Raw genomic sequence first — 17,876 nt, 5'->3', positions numbered from 1 at the left:
TACTCCATTATCTATGGAGCCGTTTGATTGAGGAATATTTATAGTGGATTGTCTTTCCTGCCAAATTCCATTTCTGTAACTAGTGGATTATACTTATCTGTCAGAACCAATTGTACATTGTTCTAAAAGAAGATCTCAGGGATTCAGAAATATGCTCACTTGACTGGGGTGAGCCGGCCTCTGTTAACTTTTGGGTTTCACATGACTCTGAGCTCTTAAACGATCAACAAAGTGAAAATGCCAAGCTCAATCAACAGCTACTTAAGAAAACTGCATCTGACCAGAGCAGGGCATATACTAAAGGAGAGCTGGCCCCTGTCTTAATATGGTGTTCACAGCTTGGACTGGAATGTGACATATATGGCAGAAAGTGTTGTGCGTTGGACCTTGATGATAAACTATTACATAAATAGTGCCCTTTAGTTTCTCTCCATTCAGGATCACACCATGAAGCAGAGTGAACATCTTTCTGCCGTTAAGCCACCATGCATGTTCAATGCACCTGGCAGAAGCTCAGGCAGATGCACAATGCTTTCTAAGCTTGCACATAAGATTCTTCCTCCAGCAGCAGTGTGTATAATGAGTAATTCAGAAACATTCTTGAAATGAGCCATCTGCACACACTTCAAGCTGAAAGATCCAAATCTATATGCTATGAACCATGGCAGCTGCATAGCGATTTATTATGTTACAGAAGAAGACATGGGGCTCTGATGAGAATCATGGAGCATTTCTGCAAAGCTGATTGGAAAGAAGAAAGGCAGCAATGCTAACTGTGGAACATGGTTTATATATGTTTTCTCCAGACTTTCTTTGCTACACTGTTTGTCTAAAATGTTCTTTGGTCAAATACTGTGTGGTATAGGTTATTATGTAGCTAAACGTACAAGACTGAAGTAGTGGAGAAAGGCTAGTAAGGTGTAGAGAAAGCACTGAGAATAAGTAGCGATACACACCACAGGGCTGCTTGCAGGCAGCAGTTAAAGGCATTCTGCTACACAAATATGTTTTTTGCATAGGGATAGTCAAGTACATAGAACAGCACCATAAGACAATGTCATGAGATGGGTCTAACATTAGTTTTGAGTGACTTGTAGAATACTTATGACAGCTGGCCAAAAGAAAAGTGGGGAACATATAACCATTTTATGTTAACAAGTATCTGCACAATGTTGGGTGTTGTTTAGAACTGTGCTACTGGTCTGAGTGTTGGGGAAATGCATGAAATAACAGGCCTACAGATGTAACACTAACATACTAAAGCATGTCGGGCTAAGTTGCCTGCTGCAAGCCAGGTATCTGCTATTGCTTAGACCCAGCCATAATATGTAACAAGATGTCTGTGTGTCTGCATAGGGAAAGCATGCTGATTGGACGGACAATGCTTACCAGATGGAATGTTAATGCTGCACTTCATAGTCATGTGATTGTTTGGTGGGGGGTTATTCTGTGTGTTTGGAGGAATTATGCTATAGACACAATATGCAAGATTATCCAACTATGACAAATTCCTAAGAGCATTTATCTGCAGGACATAATCACAATTAGGGTTAATAAGAACTGATATTGGGCAAGCATCATGTACTGACATAAACTCACAAACCATTGTATTTCTCCATGTGACATTATGCTTGGTAATGGTGGTAAAAGCAAGAGTCAGAAATGCAAGTTCTCCACCAAGGAGAATAAAATCTTGTTGTAGGGTCTCCATTTCCATGGCTGACAGATGTTCTTCCAAGACAATGATGACTGGCCCTACTGTGGCACTGCATGACCAGATATCATTGTAGACATAAAAGTTCTCTGTGACCAGGTCAGACACAGAGCCACTGACATGATTTGTGATGCACAAAATCATACTGTTATTCTTGCATGATAATGTAGGGTGATGGGAGGCAGACCATTGGTTGAGCAACCTCTCATAGAGATAGAGGAGTTTCTTGCTACTGTCTGGGGGGCTTGGACTCATGACATCTCCACAATGGTGGGTTAGACATTGGAGCTTATCTGTAATCTGCCTATAGAGTGTTCATTGCAGATTCAACAGGTGTGTTGATGTACTCCATTGGTATGTCACAGTTATGTCTGCAGTATATACTAATGGACATGACAACTTACACATGACTGTCCTGTTACTTACGTACATCAGGACTATTAGGGACAAAAGCAACTTCACAGGGTAAGATTATCATTCCCATTACTGCCAATACTGCACATGCCTATTACTTCTGCACAGAGAATAAAATAACTCTGACAGGTTATACTTAAACTGTGGATTCTGCTTTGGTGCCTTATCTGGCTACACCACTATGGATGCCCAATGTCACAGATAAATCTCACTCTGACAATAATGGTGGTGAACAGTTAGTGTAATCAGGGAGCACAACAGCATTATCAGACACAGTTAATATGCAAACCAGATCCCCTTCCTATTCCATGGGCATGGCTTTTGGGCCTCTGGATATCACCCAAGACACACAGACTACCAACATATGGCAGGTTGGTGGTGACATATGAAGACTGTTACATGAGCCTTCCTCTGTGATTCAGACCTCATTGTCTGCCCCAAGCTCTACAGGGTGTGGCATGTCCATGTGGGTGCGAGTACAGGTGGGTGTAGATGTCATAGAAATCACCTTCTACTGGAACTGGCTGCATCCATGTCTGCAACCTAGAGAATGTGCAATGACATCATTGAGGCACATGCCAGTGACATATTTGTCTTTGCATAGATGATACTTGTGTTGCAGGGTGTTCATAATGACCCAAGGGAGTGTGCATTCCATATTAACATATTCCATCACCTACTGGTGCAGCACAAGACCTACCATGCTCTGTGGATGTATTTCAGGCATTTGTCACCAGGTAAAAATGCCCAACATAGACGTGGGAGGACTAAGTCACTGTCATGCAGTGCCATCACTTCCACAACAACACTGAGTATGGATGTGCATAAAGACAAGAAATGGTATTCCCATGATTGTAGTGCTCCTGCCTGTTCTACACCTGGTATGGGTGGGTGCTCACATTCACACATTACTCCCACTCCTGGCCAAGGATGTGTTACTACCTGTGAGACTACTGTAAGAAGCTGCTGCCATGGATGCCAACATTTCTTTCATAGATGTCTTAGGCCTATCCATAAGACAGAACCGCACTGCCACACCATATGCTGAGGCTTTGTCCCAGTATACCCACACTCAGCAACACAGCCCTCAGTTCAAGATACACACACACACACACACACACACACACACACACACACACACACACACACACACACACACACACACACACACACACACACACACACACACCTACACACAGGTTCCCTATTAGATGAACGAAAGCTTAAAATGTCGAGTACAACATGCTCAACAGCTTTTAAGCGAAGGTTCATCTAAGCGAAACCCGAGACTGTCGAAACAAGGAGCTTTAAACCCGAGACTGTCGAAACAAGGAGCTTTGAAAAGTTACAGTTGGCCAGCCGTGAGGAAGCCAATGGCTGACGTCAGAACGTTCACCCTGTCTCGCCGTTCTTACAGTCCTCCACTGTGATGCGGTCTCAATGTTCACCCGGTGTAATTTTATGACAGTCCTCCACTGTGGTGTGATCTCGGAGTTGCTATATTCAAGTGGGGGGGGGTGTAGGGGGCAGAGTTTATTTTATTTTTATTTTGTTTGTCAATTTGTTTTTGTTTTTTTTGTTTCTTTTTGGGGAGGTTGTAATGGTATACAGTACATTGTAGCCATCAGCCACTGGCTTCCTGAAGCCTGGCCAACTATAACTTTTCAAAACTCCTTGTTTCGATATTCTAGGGTTTTGCTTAAATTCACTTAAAAGCTGTTGAGCATGTCACACTCAACATTTTAAGCATTCATTCATCTAATATAGACCCTACACACACACACACACACACACACACACACACACACACACACACACACACACACACACACACACACACACACAATGACAGTGTTCCATCCTAGTGCAGTTTATGGTAGTCCCCTCCACTCCCACCTGCGACCTGCACAGCACTGGCACTTACTGTTAGATTCTACAGCGCTCACACATTTCCCTGTTGAAGACATTGCATGCCCTCTCCCTAACCTGTGCAAATGAATATAACTATGTCCTGACCTTTCTAATTTGTTAATTCAGTTGCCTATGCCTGATGTACAATGCAGACAGTCTATGCATGGGAGAGCACAGTTTGGTATTGTGTTAGCATGATATCGCCCCTTTACTAGTCTCATGGCATAATGTGCCCATCTCCATCTTGCATGGTCATGCCCTGTGGCCTGTTCCTCCTTTGACTCCTCATTAGGTTCACCCACCACTGCCTGGTGCTCTGGGAAATGTTCTTCTTGCGTAGAGCCTCCCTGCTGCAACTGCTTCCTAAATATTATGTTTTTTTAACATTAGAGACATTGAGAATATCTTAGCATATGTGTCATGATCATATTGCAGAGCACCACCAGATAGATCAATGCAGCAAAATGTGCCTTTAGCATCCCAAGCACACACTCCACAATGACCTGTGCTTATGAGAGGACATAGTTATATCTGTGTCACAGTCTGGATTTCTTATAGGTCTCACCATCCAATGCTCCAGGGAAAAATTACATCACCAATAGGATGTTCTTGGGAAAGTCACTCCTCATAAACCATTGATACAGGTCACATATGTGCCATATATGTCACTCATGGTAGTTGCCTGGGTGACCTGCAAACACATTGTAGATGATACCCTGAGTATTATAAACCATCTGGCAGATGGCAGAGTGATAACCTTTACAGTTCACATACTTTCTTCCCAGCTCATCAGATAGGACCTTTATTGCAATGTGGGTACAGACAATGGCACACAGTATCTCAGGGAACTGGACTATATCATAAAAGCCCCACATACTGTTATGTTTTCCGTGGCATAAGGGAACCACATAAGTTTCCCAACATGCTGCAACATGGTATTGAGGAACTAATGGAGTATTCTGTATCCCCTTTTGGTCACTGAAATGTCCCTGTAGCTAGTATTTGTAAAGCCACTCATACCTTAATATCCACTAGAATAGGTAATCCACAACTCCTACAAGGCTGCATATCAGACAGACAAATGTCTACCAGCCTCTGTATGGTGTCCGTATCTGCATGGTACAGGTCTACAATGTCAATGTCATGAAGTCCATGAGATGTTAAGCATGGCTGGATGACTCAGGTCCACCAAGGGTGACAACATGAACTAGCATGGCTGCTAGCTGCACCAATATCCTGTTGCATAAACATGATCACTAATGCTGCAGCAACTCCTAACATAATTCTGCTACTCTTCCACGTGTACTCTGGAATTTCACTACAGCCAATATCACTAGTGTTAGTGCACAACATCAAGGACTTTATACATTTCTGAATTGCTATCGTTTTCCCTCATGTGCATACACAGAGACACTCATTTTAATAAATTTTCTCATTACCATGTTATTATATCACCATTAGTATATACAGCAAGCAGCTATGTTCCTCTCCTTTCTGACACACACACATCCTGCCCATGATCACTTGTTGCATACAATTTCCTACCACAACCCTGCAAATGTTTCTGAGTTCCAGGGTTTGCCTCTCTCTAGTTAGGTTGTTTTTGCTCATTGTACAACACTAACAACAATACAATACACACACTGCATATGCTGCATTCTATGCCTAACATGACATGACAAGATTAGATAGTTAGATAGTTTTAGATCATTTGTCAACACACAGAAACACAACAAAAAAAAAAAACACAACACATCAGATTCCATACTCTAATAGTAAGCAAGCAGACTATAAATATATAAAAAAAACAGGTGAAGGTATGTGTTTATTCTTTGGCAACTTGTCAGAATATGGCTATGTGTGAAGCATTGCTATAAATAAATAGGGAATAACACAAATTTCTATGACTTTTACTTGCCTTTATTTCTTTGAGGTCTGCTGAAAAAATGAAGAGTATCTAAGGGAAACAAGACAATGTCCAGCTAATGTAATATCCACAATGGTGTTGAGGGTATGAAACATCCACCATACAGATACATGTGTGCTGTGACCCTAGATTAATATAACATATGCCTAATAAAATTTAAAAATCTACCTTAATTAGGCAATAGGCATTCAGGCCTTCTTGTACTATATTGTTGCATTGTAAAATTTAGCGTTCCAACCAGGTATGCTCACTAAATTTCCCATACTTCCATTGCCTTAAACAGCATGCATGAATTGCTGCATTAAAAACACACAGCTAAAGGTTTTCTTTGTGACAGATGCAGCTAAAGAGAAAGAGGGAGTCCATCATGAGAAATAAACCTAATAGAAATGAAATGAAAGGCTCAAGAAATACCTAGGAATTATGCCTAGAATGTAGGATGGGGAAATGAAACATGGCAGCTGTATCCAGAGAAGTGAAACAGAATATTCTAAATGCATTTAAATAAAAAAGGAGAGAAGGACAAACATTTATATAAAAGTTCTACATACAAACAATGGGTTCAATAAAATGGGTAAAACAAAGGGAAGAGAAAGAAACAATATAAGAACCAATGCCCCAGATGCATATAACAGATAAAACAGAAACATACAGGTCTAGATTCCAAAAGAGTTGCCTTCAGTGTAAGTCTGCCTTGATTCCAAAATACTTGCTCTCTGTGTAAGTGACCTACTTTGGGGTAAGGTCTATCTATAAACAGGGTTACACCGGGGAGCAAATTCCAGTGTACTCTTAGTGTAGGTGTCCATGAATCCAGCCCTCAGCCTGCTCTCAGTGTAAGTGGTCACTTACACTGACACCAAGTCCTTTGGAATTGGGCCCATAAGCACCTAATTCATGGGAAAAATATATGTAAAGCCAGTTAAACAGTGAATTAATTAATAACAGAAATGGTAAATACTTGGGACGGTGGGGCAAACCATCGTGGAAGAGTAAGTTAACCATAACCATATTGTAGCATATATAACCGTAAGAGAAGATCATTAAACTAGGGGCAGGAAGTAGGTTTTCACCAGTACAGGTACTCTATCTAAAAAATATCCAAGCCATGGGACAAGTCAACCAAGGAAAGAGGAAGAGAATTGCTTAGTAAGGGGAAATATTACAATCAATAAATGATAACTGCTTGCCTGCTTGCTTTAAAGAAAATAAAATCTACTTGCTAATAATATGTTTATTAGAACTGTAACAACATTTATGACTGCTTTTGGTAAAGGTAATAAATCCTAAAAAGTTTATAGAGGAAAAGACTGTAAAACATAAAAGCATATGTGAAAGAGTGGGAGTCATTCAAAAACATTTAGCTCACAGCAAAGGTTCATAGGTAAGTACCAGGCGATCAGTCCCCCTACTCAAAAGTCCATCCTCAGTCTCAAGAAGGTCAGAATAAGATAAACTGGGGATAGTATGAGTCTACCTATCCAGTTATCTAGGTTTACCTTGAAGGTAGCAAGATTGCTACTCTGCTTGACATGGCGTGAAGTTTGTTCCAGAGGTGAGAGGTACTTTGAGATATCAATCTATCACACAAACATGTTTAATTTTTCTGCTGATGAAGCTTTAGTTCCTTTACTGGGTATTTAAGGCACTATTTGTTTTGTAAAGGAGAAGGAGGTCATAGAGGGCTGGATATTTCATGGCTCAAAGGGCCAGACCCAGGTCTTCATAAAGGAGGAATAAAGGAGGAGTCTATAAGACAATGACTACAGATAGAGGATTCACAGTTTGTCCTGATAACTAAGATTTTTGAGGCCACTGATCTTTTTAGTTAAGAATCTCTGATGGTTTCTCATGCTGAATGATATGTTTAGACAAATACATGCCAATAAGTGCATTATATTCAATTACAGGTCTAATGAGATAAGCGTAAAAGGTAATTAAGACTTTGTCAACACAAACACCCTGGACCAGATAGTGTGCACTCCAAGCAAGGCCTCAAGTATACTAGACCTGGTACTCACCAACATGGGAGAGGGTTGTACTCCCCCTGTGCCACATCCTCATTGGTGAGGTCAGATCACAAAGCTGTCACCCTCAAAATAAAACTCAATCCAGAAAACCCAACTAAACCTGTAGTAGTCAGGTACTATTCTAAAACTAACTTCATCTTGTTAAGCGATCGTTTGTCAAAATTCAAGGCTCCTGCACACCCTGAGAACACAGCTGCTTATGGAGAATTGTTTACAGAAACCTTATACAAACATGTAAATGGCTGTATTGAAGCTGCCATACCTACTAAAAGCAAACCCAGATATAACACCAAAAACAAACCACGCTGGTAGAATCATAACCTTAACAGGATATATAACAAAAGAAAAAAAAACACAGCCTAAATCAGAAAGAGCAGCTTTCACAGAGGCAAGAACCCTCTGATTCAACTAAACAAGAACTAAGAGGTATAATAAGGTCCAACAAGGCCAGTTATGATGTCAGGATAGCCTCTCAGGCTAAAGACAATCACAAAGCCACCTTGAGCTATGTCAGGAACCTTAAAGGTAGCACACAGGCTTGTGCAGAACGGATGGTAAATTGCACACTCTTCGCTAACCAGGGTGACCTAGAAATCTTCTAGCTGATAAATTTAGTTCTAACGTCATCCCTACTCCCCCTCACTACCCCTTGTGAAGTCCCATCTAGCATATCCTCCCACAACTATCAGTAGGGAGTAGGTCATGTCAGCACTCACTAAGGTCAAAAACACTGCTTTAATGGGTCCTGACAATAACCCCATCACATCGTAAACAGCCGTAAACATGACTTAATCAAACCACTAGAAGAATTGTTCAACTACAGCCTCAAAACACGTTATGTACCTAGTGAATGGAGGGCTGCAACAGTCATCCCTCTCTACAAAAGTGGGCCATCAACCAACCCCAAGAACTGCAGACCCATCAGACTGACAAGTCTAACATGCAAAGCCATGGAATGGATTATCATGGAAATGATCAACAAGGACATTGGCAGCCTAGAAACACTGGACCCATCCCAGTTTGGCTTTATCTAGGGAAGATCTTGTCTAGTCAACATGGTAGACTTCTTTGAAAGGGTCACCAAGGCTATGGATGAGGGAAAATGATGCATATGTCCACCTCAACCTGGCCAAGGCATTCAGTATAATACCCTACTCAAGTATTGTTCACAAACTCTCAGAACTAGGCATAAATCCCTACATAACTCTTTGTATTTCTAGCTGGCTCACAGATAGGATGCAAGAAGTCAGGATTGGTGAGACATCTTCCACTAGGAGACCAGTCACCAATGGAGTAACCCAGGGCTCTTTGCTGGACCCACTGCTGTTTGGCATCTATTTCTCAGATGTCAAGGCTAATGTTGAAGGCCTCTGTCTCACCATCACCAAGTTCACAGGTGACTGTAAATTAGGAGTTATCATAGATTCCCCCATGACACAAACATCCTACAAGAGCGACTGACACAAACCAATGATTGGTGCCAGTGCCATGGGTTAAAAGTCAACACAAAGAAATGCATTATTTATTATAGTTATCCATCTAAGCTAATGACTCCATTGATAAAACAACCCTAAGAGCTGACCCAGTAATTAGGGATTTGGGAACATATGTTGATAGTAATTTGGCCTTTGTCCAACATGTAGTCAAATATTAAGAACATCATTCTATGTCACCCATCTCTTAAGCAAGGGTATGGCATTTAGGTCCAAGGAACTTATAGTACCACTCTACTCAGCACTTATCAGACCCATCATTGAATATAATGTCCCCTTTGGCATGTACCTAACCAGGTACCTGCAACAGTGGGAATGCCTTCAATGGCTTCTCACCAGGAGAATCCAGGGTATAAATACCCTGTCCTACACAGATCACCTTAAGGGCCTGTTGCTTCATTAGACCCTGCTCTGATGGACCTCTTTCACATCTGCCAAACAAACAGCACCAGGAACACTAGATCCAAGGACCAGAACTCTTTCTGCAGCATAAATAAAACATGCTGAAGAGACCGATATGTGTCTCAGAGGATCCCCACACTATGGAACCAGCTCTCCATCCACATGAAGCTGAGTTCATCCCAGATGCTTTTCAAGTGGAATCTTGATCATTGGATTGGAAATCATAAATTCATCCCTGATCTGACCCCTATATCTTGGATGGACAGAAACTGACAGTAAGTTAACTAATCCCAAACTTGCATACCCGCCCACACACACAACCCTTAGTTACCTCATTAATAAAATATCCTTACTATATAGTTGTCCAATATACTCCAGGAAAAAACTGGGTTGGGTTGTACCACCTAGCTTATAAAGACCCTGGTGGTCGATAACCTAGTACAAGCCTATGAGATGTCTCTGGAAAGCTTTCTGAACTAGTGCACTTACATACATGATGGCCAATTGATAAGGAATTATCAGGTAGAGTGGCTAGATCCCTTACAACAATGACTGATAAGAGCAATGTGTCACTTACATGGTATGCCAAAATATTTTGTTTAACAAAATGAACTATTCTATATTTTCTAACATTTAATTTAAGACCATTGTCTTTGCATCAGTTGTAAACATGGCCAAATCCATACTGAAGCACTTGTGAGGCAATGGAAGATTGAATAAGAAAAAACAATTTACACTGATCTGCAAACACTTAGATAACCATAATCCAGGTGTGTTGGCCTGAAGGTATGAGAAGTAGATGCCAAATAGGAGAGGTCCAAAAGTCAGACTTGTGGTACAACAACACTGGCAAATTTTTGCCTCTCAAAAATGGCACCTGTGACTTTATCCACATGGGTTCTCTCTATCCACTGCTTCAGTTACATTTGCAAAAAAGTTAATAAGTTTTAAGAGGCAGGGCCTTCTTTTGACAAAGCTGAAATGATGAGGTTCCAGGGTTAAGTGACTTTCAATGTTCATATTAATGAGGTCTGACATGATGCACTCCACAGTATTACATATGAGGCTAGTCACACTAATAGGTCTATAATTACTACCCTGTGGTAGGGTCTGTGATGACAAGAGGTACTGCCAGGCATGCCAGCAGAAGTAGGGTAGTGGATGTATAACTTATGCTAGCATAGCTAGATGGGATTTTGTAAATAATTATATGTCATTTGTGTATCAAACTTATTTGTACAGATCTTTGTGCTGAAAATGCATTTGCAAGGTTTGATTGTGTTAAAATCTATCAACAGTGTGCCTTGCTGGAAGGAAAACAACTGTACATGTATTATTGCAACTGAATTAAATGTATACATTGTGACAGCATATACTGAAAGGGAAATGGCTAACCCACTTGACTTTGAAAAATATTCTTGAAATTAAATTCCTTTATGGATTAAGCCATAAAGATGTTATCCCACAGTTTTGAAGGGAGACAGAGATGCAATGTCTGTGCTAGACAATAGGTTGTAGCTCATGTAGAAAGAATGGAGTGGTTTTATGTTTTTATGACTTCCAGCAGCTGCACCACATCTGAGCAAAGCTCTGTGTGTATGGTAACACATAGGTGCTAAAATCCTGTCAGATTCTAATGATGTGGGGATAGTGTGGGAAACAGAGTCAGATGACCAGATGTGATTTTGTTGTGTAATCCACTCTGAAATAATATTTAGATGTTAGTAGGAAATTTTTCTCAGTATTCTATATTCTGTCTTGGATCTGACAACACTGACCACTAACCCAACTTGCCTTACTCTATTCAGCAAGTAGAAACAGTAATTATATTAGTCAATCAGGAATATATAGTGAGATTAGCTTAATACTATTTTTCTATAACTGTGTGAAAATTTCCATCAATGTTATTTGTAATATTTTCTGTGGCTGAAACTCTGGTGTTTACTGTAAATAGATATCTAGTATTTGCTTGTTCTTCTATTATTTATTATTTAATATATTTAAACATTTCATTGTGACTCATCCTTTTTAAAAATATTTAAGCTTTCAGAATATTTGCATATTTATATGTTGATAACTGTGGCCACTCCTAAAAGCCTTGCTGTTTGGTCAGCATTACCATTTGTGTTAATATTAATTTCACTCAGTATAATTGGGTACCCCTGTAAGAGCCTTAACGTAGTTGGGAGGCATTCTGGAGGAAGTGATAACTACCTTAGAGTCTGGGCAGAAGGGAGCATAGCAGGTGAATAATCTGGAAAGAAAGGAGCACAGCAGGTGAATCTGTGCCAGCCTTTCCCAGGTGTGTGCGTGTGTGTGTGTGTGTGTGTGTGTGTGTGTGTGTGTGTGTGTGTGTGTGTGTGTGTGTGTGTGTGTGTGTGTGTGTGTGTGTGTGTGTGTAAATCAAATCTGAAAGAGTGTGTGTCAGCTGCTTGAAGCAGGGACACAAAGCACTGGTTTCACAGATAGGGAGCGTGAGGACTTAGCTTAGAACCCCAGCTAAGGACTCAACTCTAAACAGTGTCAGTGGAGAGTCTTATTGGGGGCCTGTTAACTGTCACCATCTCACTCAATTCAGTGCCACACTCCTGCCTTCTTCAACACTCATGCCTGACTGTTGTAGATCTTCTTTCACACAATCCATCCAACTCTGCTATATGTCCTCTTTTCCTCTTACCTTCTTCCCACCTGTCCGAAATCTTCTTCACCAGACTGTCTTCTGCTTTTCTGCATGTGTCCGAACCACAGTAATCTGTTTTCTTTTATATTTGCAATTGGAGCTACTTTGGCTTCTGCTCTTATGCCCTCATTTCTTCATCTGTCCCACAGTGTGAATCCTATCACCCTTCTCAGGCACTTAATTTCTATCACCTCTAGCTTCTTCATCTGCTCTGTTTTTATGCCCAGGTTTCTGTACCATACAGTAGTATTGGTTACACCACTTCTTTGTACACCTTACTTTTCAGCTTCTTTGGTATTTTTCTGTCATAGACTACACCTGCAACTCTATGCCAGTTGGCTGCAGCCCCTCTATTCTAGATGTGTCTAGATGTGACCTCTTCATTTAGACTTCCCTTCTCCTCAACCACCCCTCCCAGATACTTGAAGCTATTTACCTGTTCCACTATCTTCCCTTCTATCTCAATTCTCAGCTTCTTCTGATTTCCTCAATTTGCTGCCATCACCACTGTCTTATTTGTGATTAGTTTCATCTCATGTGCCTTCAGTTTTACATTCCATTCTTCTATCCTTTGCTGAAGTTCTTGCTCAGAGTCTGCCTGTAATGCCACATCATCTGCATACAGTAACTTTGTTGATCCGTCACCTCCAACCTGCTTGCTAATGTAGTCCACCACCAGTATGAGCATCAGTGGGCTCGGAGCTGAACCCTGCTGTACACCATCTCCCACTGGGAACAACTCTGTGAGGCCAAACACTGTTCACACTTTAGTCATTGGGTCCTTGTACATAGCCTGCACTAATTCTACCAATGTTTCTGGGATTTTGAACTATTGCAGGACTGCCCAAATTAGCTTTCTTGGAACCTTGTCATACGCTTTCTCTAAATCTAGGAATGCACAGCTGGACTCTCTCCTTATCTCTAGCTTCTTCTCAACTATCTGTCTCACTGCAAAAATCAGGTTAGTTGTGCTGCATCCTGATCTGAATCTGAAATGCTCATCTCCCATTTTACTTTCTACTGCTCTGCGTATCCATTTATCAATCACCCTCTCCAGAACTTTCATGCAGTGTAATAGGAGTTTGATGCCTCTGTACTGCCAACAGTTGTGGATGTTACCTTTGTTCTTGTACACTGGCAAGAGTATGTTTATTCTCCAGTCATCTGGAATACACCTTTCTCTCCACACTGCTATGAGTACTTTCAGGAGCCATTTCTCCCCTATCTCACCCAGCATCTTTATCATACCTGCTGTGACCTCATCTGAGCCTGTTGCTTTCCCTGATTTCATTTTCCTTAGTGCTGTTCTTCTTCTAGCGTGGGCTCCTCTTCTTCTCTCATCGTAGGCTGTTTCTGGGGGAGTACAGCTTCTGTGGGGTTTTCTTCATTCAGAAGCTGCTGGAAATACTCTTTCCATCTGCCTTTGATGTCCTGTGAATGGGTGAGCAGGTTGTTGCTGGCATCCCTTATGAATTGTGTCTGACTATCATCTTTATCTTTCTGTCTTTGCCTTGCAACCTGATATAGTTTCTTTGTGCTACCTACTGCGTCACTTTCCAGAAGCTGGTAGTGTCTCCAATGCCCTATTCTTTGCTATTGCAACTCCATTCTTAACTTCTTTGTTAGCCCACCAGTTTTCCTTCCTAGCCTGGTCAGTCTTTTCTATCTCCCTTTTTTCCTGCACTCCTTCTTTCTTTTGATCACTTCCTGGACTTCTGCATTCCACCACCAGCTTTCCTTATGTACCTTTTTTCCACACCTGGCTCAGCCACATATCTGTTCTGTAGTCCTCATTTGTTTTAAAGCACTGCCATTCTTGTTCGACTCCACCTATTGCTTCTCTTCTTCAGGTGCCAGAGCCCTGACTAATTCCTTGAACTGTTGTATTTTCTCTCCAGTCAACTTCCAGATCTTTAGCCTGGTCTCTATTGACCTTAGAGCCTTCTCTGTCCACTGCTTGTAGCTGACTGTGGCAACCAGTGGCTTATGCTCTGGGCTGACTGTTTCACTGGGGATGACTTTGCAATCATGGATTCTACTCCAGTGCCTTTTCCTTACTAGGTGTAAGTCTACCTGAACTCCATGTTGGCTACTCTTGTATGTGTTCTTGTGACTGTCTATCTTTCTGAACCATGTGTTGGCTACTATCAAGCCATTTGCCAGACAGAAGTCTAAAATGGCTTCTCCTTCTTTATATACCATTTCTAGCCTGTCCCCGTCCTGAGTAGTAGCCCATCAATCTTGTTTCTTGGATACATAGAATGTCCAGCCTCTTCCATATCATCATGTCATCCACTTCCAAGCCACATCCTGTCAGTGAACCTATATTAAATGTAGCAATTCTCAGTTCATATTTGACAGGTTGATTGGTTTTACGTCCACCTTTTGCTCAACAGAGCTATCTCTGTAACCCAGGCTGGGCAACTAGATACCAGCCAGCCAGTAGCTTATTGACTCGGGGCTGCTGGGCTTTATGGCAGGTGCACACTGGTCAGTAGGGTCACATACACCCCTCCCACCATTACCATGGGTCTGAGGCATAGGTCAGAGTAGGCTGGGTCCTCAACCCACTTATCACCGGTAACTACCCATGCCCATTTTGGTGACATTAGGCTATCCCTGCAATGACATGCAGTCTGCAATCCATGTTCTCCTATCTTGAGGATAATGTGCACCACAGTAGATGCCCAAAGCAGTTGGTCTGTACAACTCTTCCCTGTATAGGGTACCATGTAGAGTCTGTGCTGCTGCCCACATCTCCATTCATTGCTGAGTTTTGAGGTGGAAAAACTCAGCATGTTTTTCAGAGGTGGGAGGAGCCCCACAGAGACATAGGGAGAACATGCAAATTCCAAACAAGCATTGGTTGGAGTTCAGGATCAAACCTTGTCCTTGTACATGGGAGACAAAGACCTTAACCATTATGGCAACTGGTCTCTTGTGTCATGTTTCACAATATGGCAATGTAGCTCATTCCCTCCAGTACAGCTCTTTTGAGTGTCTACCTTTAACTCCCAGTGGGTGTGGCTTGAGCCTTTAAAAAATGAAGTTATCACCTTACACTTCTAAGAAATACTCATTGCAAAGGTCAAGTATCAATACGATTGTGTTTGCCAACATGTATGCTTCAAGGTAAAATAGTCTGATACCTTGTATGTAGCATGGTTCTGGAATTATTAATGCAAATATGAATAAGCAATGTTTGATGTCTAGAGGCACAGTAGAGGCTAACTGCAGAAATGCCTGGAGGCGCACTCGGCTGTAATGAGATATAAACAGATACAACATGGGAACACTGGAGTGCTGCCTGAGACACCAACTGCTGCATCAGTTAAGGAGGTAAAACTACAGATGTCAGAGGAATTGGATGCAACAGTACTCGATGCAAAGCAGAGGGGGATCCAGTACATTGTCGCACTGGCAGAGGCAGTACTTGATCCACAACAATGAATCAGGTTAGACATAACTCAGAATAAAACTGATTTATGCATTATCACACCCAGACAATGCACTACAGTGTAGTAAACACTGTGAATCAGAAAAAACCTTACCCGCATAGACTAGACAACAGGAAGGGCACAGTCATCATCATCATTTGCACAGTTGTACCACTGCTTCATGGATACTGTAAATAAAACCATGGATGCTGGCCAACTTACATCAATAATCCTTTTAGACCTATCAAAGGCTTTTGATACAGTGTCACATCATAAACTACTACAACAGTTATCTACACTAGGATGCTCTCAATTTACCCCAAAATGGTTTTCCAAGTATTTAATCAACAGACAGCAGTGTGTTAGGTGGCAAACTAGTCGGGCAGAATTCCAGATTAATAGAATAGGTGTCCCTCAAAGGTCCATTCCTGGACCTTTGCTTTTCAATATTTTCATTAATAACTTTCATATTGCTTCCCTTCAAAGTACATTAATTCAATATGTGGATGACTCCACTATTATCTCCTGCTCCAACTACTTTCATCATCTCCTAAAAATGACACAAGATGCCGTTACCTCGATTGAAACCTGGTTAAATGAAGCTCAATTACTACTCACTACAAATAAAACTAAGCTATTATTATTCACACCAAAACCACTAGGACTTCAAAATATACTCTCAAAATGAAACAGAAATTGAAATTGTAACTCATGCAAAGCTACTGGGTATCATTATTGACAATAAACTTACCTTTGAAAAACATATACTTAGTGCAATAAAAAAAAAATTTTCAAACTGGATAAATGTTATAGACACAAACAGGTTATGGACAATCCCACAAAAAAAAAAAACTTGGTAATATCTTCCTGTTCCCTTTCCTCCTATATGGGGCCCCCATTCTTATCAACCTCCACATGTCCCTAAAGAACAAGCTTCAAACATGTTATCATAAAATAGCTAAATCTGCAATTGTCACATGTTACAGCACACACCACTGTCATCCCCTTAACAATCTAAAGTGGTTAGAATTCCCTCACTACCTAAACTTTGTACAACTATCTGTAGCTCATAAAATAAAATACCAAGAGGCAGCTTTCCCATCTTAAAATCTATCTAGCTGACCGCCTTAAAAACTCCAGCTATACTCTGTCGCATATTGTCTACTCAGAGGCAACTTTTGCTTAATATACAAGGCCATGTCAAACCCAGAGCTGTTGGACATGCTACACTTAAAGAAATCCCAATCCCTCAGAGCCACACACTCCAGGTATTTAAACCTTGTCATCACAATAAACAAAACATGTTGGAGGGATAGGTTCCTGACCCAGAGACTCCCCAGACTCTGGAATAGACTGCCCATACCTAAGTACCATGTTCATGTCATAGCCTCATCTCAGGCTTTGTGCCTGCTGAATGGCGCACAGTGACGGTTATCCTACTCCACAAGGGGGGAGCCACCACAGACCCCGGGAACTACCACCCCATTAGCCTGACAAGCCTGGTCTGCAAAGCCATGGAACATATCATCATGGAACTTATAAACAAATACACTGGTAATCTCCAAACTCTGGACCCCACCCAGTTCGAGTTTGTAAAAGGCAGATCATGTCTCCTAAACCTGATAGACTTCTTTGAAGCAGTCACCAAAGCCGTAGACGATGGTAAGGTGGTTCACACAGCCTATCTAGATCTTGCCAAGGCTTTCAACACCATCTCCCACTCTGGAATTATAGATAAACTCACTAAACTAGGTATAAATCCCTATGCCACAAGATGGGTTGCCAACTAGCTCATTGACAGAACCCACACTGTGACAGTAGCAGACTCCAAATCCAACTTCAGACCAGTGACAAGTGGAGTACCACAG

The sequence above is a fragment of the Protopterus annectens genome, chromosome 2.part2 (genome assembly GCF_019279795.1).
Source record: "Protopterus annectens isolate FY-2018-M chromosome 2.part2, PAN1.0, whole genome shotgun sequence".
Classification (NCBI taxonomy): domain Eukaryota; kingdom Metazoa; phylum Chordata; order Ceratodontiformes; family Protopteridae; genus Protopterus; species Protopterus annectens.
Note: the sequence above shows the minus strand (reverse complement) of the source record.